The following is a 5,621-nucleotide window of genomic DNA, read 5'->3' as shown; positions in this document are numbered from 1 at the left end:
TTTTGTGTTTCTATTTCCCTGTCTATAAATGTGAGATAATAAACCTCCACATACTTATCTCCCCAGGTGTTGTGAAGCTAATTAAATTAATTGATCTTTACAAAGCACTTTGCAGTTATCAGGGATGGAACCCTCCATCCAATACTCTCAATGTAGTGCAGTTATTTATTGATTTTTTTCACATTTTTGTATCAAGTCTTTGTTGTGCATCCCAAACCATCAAGTTATAAAACACTCTGAGTTCTGCTTTCCCTTTTTTCCACCTTTATACATACACATTGCTTACAAGCAGATTTATTTTCTCTACCTTTATTTGATTGCTCTCAGAGAAAGAAAAGTAAATGGTAGTTTTTTGCATTACTGTTGAGCCAATGGATGCAAGAGTCCAAGATACAGAAGCCTAGTCATTATGATGCTAAATAACATTCTCCAACAGTAATTGCTACTCCAGTGCTCTGGCTTTATGCAAACTCTGATACCCCAGATGACCTCAAGAGGTCATTCTAAGAATAGTGTTGTCCCAAAACATCTAGGTTCTTCAGCACTTGACACTATACCGGAGTTGAAAGCATCTATCCTGAGAGATGATCCTATACTTGTATGGTTCTATAAGATCAATGGTAGAAAAGGAATGCCTTGCAATCAGGTGGGTGATGGTTACCCATTGAAGTAATTGCCTATTGGGGGTTCCTTTCGCCCATGACTCTTCACTGGCTACACCTCATAAAGGATTTAAATCTTCAGTTGACGTGGTGGGATCTTAAACTGCTACTTTACACTTTCCAAGGTCAACACTGCCTAGGGAAGCAGCACCTGTATGCAGGCTTTCTCCCAAGAGATGGGGATATCAGTATCAACAAAGATCAGTCCATGGGCCCTGTGTGTGAAGGGGTGTCATGTGATGGAACATACAGTCCTTTTGGTGCCCCTTAGATGTGATCCAGGCCACAGACAATGATGTGGAGTATTTTGGGTTAATTCCCAGAGAGTTTTGAGTGAGCTCAGGGAAGCACTCCTAGCAGAGAGCTAATTAGGTATTGCCTAGTTAAACTCTGCTCCTTAAAAATGGGCTGGGTACTCTCTTGGGACAGAAAAGTGCTGGGGACGTGGGTGCCCCCAGAAGTCTTAGCACTACACATGGCTGAGTGCAGCAACAGTGTGGACACAGCAGCTTGAGTGTTATTTCACAGTGTGGCCGCTCTCCTGAGCTGAGGTAAAGTAGGTAACTTGAGTTAAAATATACCCTCAACTTGTCTCTAAGAACTCTGTTTCTTCAGGTGCTCTGACTCTGTCCCTGCCATATCTTCAAATACAATTGGATTGCTCTTTGTTACTTTGTCGCGTGCATAGAGATTATGATAGCTGAGCACATCAGATACTTTCATGAAAAAATAATCACACAATGATCGTGCATTTTAAGATACTAAGAACCGAACGCAGGAAATTACATGAGTGGGAGGCTGGGGTGCAACCACAGTTTTCCTTAGGAAGGTGCCCAGAGCTCTCTCTCTCTCTCTCTCTCTGTGGCCCTGCACCCAGTCCTACATACTCCCCACCAGCTGCCCCAACACCCAACTCTAAGCAACCCTACTGCTGCTCCCCAGACCGAGTCCTGAGCTCTCACACTGCTTTTGTACCAGGACCCTCACACTCCCTCCTTCACCCAGCTCCACATTCACTCCCCTCCTGTTGCCTCAGATCCAGACCTGTGCTCTTTTCCCCACATTGGCCTGCACCCAGCTCCGAACTCTCCACCCTGCACCAGTCCCCCAGTCTCACTGCCTCACACCCAGCCCCGAACACTTACCCAGAGTGGTGGTCAGGCTGAAGAGCACCATCTGCACCAGGGCCCAGGCAGTTCTGCATCCGCCTTCTGCATCCTTGCTTCCCCAGGAAGCACCAAAAGCTCAGATCCAGTCCTCCCACATCCTGGGGACTGGGAGTTTCTCTCCTTCACTTCTCCCCAGCGATGGGGGTGCCTGGTGTCCATGAGTGCCATAAGGACTGCAAAAGTCACATTGCAAACTGCACGCTTGGTTGTAACATCACTCAGATTTGGCCCAGCCCCCCTCAGTCATGTCAACAGAGAAGGGGCTCTACCGTAACACCATCCACCTCTGGTCGGTGGTCAAGAGGGGTGGATGAGCCTATTAGACCCCTGAGTAGGGGGAAAAACTACAGATTTGCTACAGTAATTGTACAGCAACCTAGTGTTCTAATTTATCTGACAGAATTCAATTTCACTGCAGTACTAAAGTGTTTATTCCTGACAGTAATTATATGGAGAGATGCCTATGAAAATATGTAATTCCTGTAATTAATAGTAAACAGTTCATAACAATTAATGACATACAATGATAAAAGGGAAGATGCTTAATTATCTTTTAGTAGAAACAAGAGACACATAACTTCTAGCACAAGTTTCCTGCTGGTCTGCTCACAAACAGGATAATATTCTCCCATGTATTTCCACTACTACAATTTTAGTGCATACCGTTTTCTAGGCTGGTGGACCCAATCACCCACCTTGGATAAAGAGACAGCCATACCCAGTTCAGTTTGTAGCCCTTTCCTCAGGGCTCAGTTCATTCCTGCAAAAGGAAATGTGGAACAATAACTATGTGTATAATTTTGTTATAGTAAAGTTATGCATAATTCACAGCACCATCACGGTAAAAAATAGATAATTTCACACTATGGTCATAGCAACCTTGTGGACCCTGCTGCTGCACACTAACAGTTCATTAGTTTGCTTTGATCTAGTCCTCTTGAAAACTGTACTAGACCAAAACAAACTAGCAAACTGTTAATGCTCAGCAACAGCATCCACACAGCTTATTAGTTCACTTTGATCTACTGCCAATCATTAACAGTTTGATAGTTTGCTTTGAACTAGTCCTCTTTGAAATATCCTCTTTATCTTACAGTCCTCATTATCTTGACTGAGGTCTGTTTGACACCTAAAAAAAAACCCAGGCTGACCTAGCTACATTGCGCAGGCCTGTAAAAAGTTTTGTGTCCTATTTGTGCAATGTAGTTAAGTTGGTGTAACCCCTATTTGTAGCTGTAACTAGATCAATGGAAGAATTCTTCCACCAATCCAGAGAGATGGATTACCTACATTGGTGGAAAAAACCTTATTGCTATTGTAGTGTAGACATATCCTGAGATGTTGTGATCCTTTGGTAGCTAAAGGGTCTGGTCCCCATCTAGCCTCGGGGGTCAGCAAAGCCTTCTTGCCATTTCACAGCCTTGTGTTGCTGCTACAGGAAAGCATACTCTGAGCCCTCTTCTAGTCCCAGGCTCACTTATGGAGCTGAGGACCTCATTTATATCTTCCAGCTGGGAATCAGACTCAATCACGAGGTGCTTATTCCCAGCACCTGCCTGCTGAGTTTCTCTTCAGAACTGGGATAGAAGTTTCCTGGCCCACCTGGCCCTTAAGGGACAGACCGTCCTGTTACACATTCACTGCAATATTTCAAGCTATTATATCTCGTTATAAATTTGTGAGCAAAATACAAAATTTCTGAAAGTAAATCTTCATTTTAATGTATTTATTTATGTATAATATGTAAAACATTTTGGATAACAGTTAAATTAGAATATAAATTCTTACAGATTAACAGGTTACTACAGTATGAGCAGAGTATAAATATATAGGTAGATAATTAGATGAGATAAGAAACCCAGTTAGGAGTATACTGACTTTTATGAGCTAGGACAAAATAAGGGGCATGAGAGTATTGAAGCTGGACACTGAGTATACACTAATATAGCAATGAGTACAGCACAGCAGAATTCAATATCATACATGGGAATAAGGAAACAAATGTAAAATTTCAAATGCTGAATGTCAGAATAACATCCAGGATGTTAGTTTTAGTAATTGGCTTAATAGAGGTATTTGCACCAGAAACCTGACTCCAAGGGTTACACTTAAGCAGCCGGGGACCAGAAACAAACCAACCGCAGAAAACAACCTAAACAAAGCAACAGAACTCTAATTTTAAATACTTGCAGCAGAACTCTCACAGTCTACGGATCAAGAAATGCCAGGAAGATATTTAAAGAGCTCAATCTGTTTAGTTTATAAAAAGTAAGATCAGGAGGTGACTTGATTATCATGTGTAAGTACATTCACAGGGAGAAAGTATCAGTTACCAAAGGGCATTTTTAGTCTAGCAGAGAAAGGCCTAACCAGAACCCATATCTGGAAGTTAAAGCAGATAAATTCAAATCAGAAATAAGACAATTTTTAATAGTGAGGGTGATCAACCTTGGAACAAACTATCATGGGGAGCGGTGGACTCTCCGTATGTTGATGTCTTGAAATAAAGTGTGGATGCCTTTCTGGAAGACATGCTTCCGTTAAACACAAGTTATTGAGCTCAATACAGGAGTAACTGGGCAAAATTCTATGTTTGATGTTTGTAAAAACATATCGATTGGCATCAATTATATTCCCATCCTTTCATTCTTTATTGATTTAATCCAGTATCAGCTTTTCAAATATTTTCTCCAGAACTGATGTTAGCCTAACCAGGTCATAACTACCTCAGTCATACTGCTCACCCTTTTTGAATATTGACATAACATTAGCTCCGTTACCATCTTTTGGACTTTCCTTAGTATTCCAAGAGTTATTTAAAAACTAACATAGGTGGGCCAGAGATCTCCTCAGCCAACTCTCTGGGATTCAAGTTATCCAGGCCTGTTGATTTAAAAGTGTTTATCTCTCGTAGATGCTGTTTAACATCCTGCTTAGTTACTGAAGGATTGCAAAGTAGTGCCTCCTGTGATATGAGTACATCATCCTGCTTCTTTCCAAATAGTGAAAAGAAATATTTATTCAATACTTCTGTCTTTTCTTCTCTCTCCATTTAATCATGGGCCTATATTATTGTTAGTATTTTCTTTTTCTTTTTTTTGTTCCTGACATACTTTAAAAACTCTATACTATTTTTTGCCTTGCCAGGGATGATTTTTCCTCTGCTATCCTTAGCTTTCCTTATCAATTTTCTACACTTTGTAACATCTAATTTATATTGGCTGCTGTCAGCGTCCCTTTTTTTTCTTTTGTTACATATTTTTTAAAATTTCTAATAACAGCTTTCATTTCCCCTCTTAACTACGTGGGGTTTTACCCAAAGTTATCTTCTTTCTTAATTGTGAATCTGTGGCTTTTTAGCCATCTAATAAAGTCTTCTTAAATAATGACCAATTTTCATTCAAACTTTTCTGTCTATAGTTTTCTTTCCAATCAGATTTACTGATAATTTTCCTCAGCTTTGTGAAATTAGCCCTTTTGCAGCACTAGGCTATATATTAGTGGTTGGAACTATCCTCTGTTTTGAGGGTTCGCTGGAAGTTTGGCAGTAACATTTTTCCATGCTCATTCAAACTTAGGCTGGTGGGATGAGCTTTCCAACAAGAGTTGTGATAAGTAGGAAGTGTAAAGGTTATTTTTTATGGTGTCAGTGTCTGCCCATTGGAAACAGGCCTGAAATCATCAACAATTAATTTCAACTTGGACAATCATCAGCTAGCAGAGATTTGAAGGTAATTTATGAACTGGGCTGATTCAAGTTGCTGACCTGGTGTTGCAAGGTACTCACAGT

Source organism: Lepidochelys olivacea, assembly GCF_965140295.1.
Source record: "Lepidochelys olivacea isolate rLepOli2 genome assembly, chromosome: 3".
Lineage (NCBI taxonomy): Eukaryota > Metazoa > Chordata > Testudines > Cheloniidae > Lepidochelys > Lepidochelys olivacea.
The sequence above is the reverse complement of the archived record's forward strand: the minus strand, read 5'-3'. Positions refer to the sequence as shown.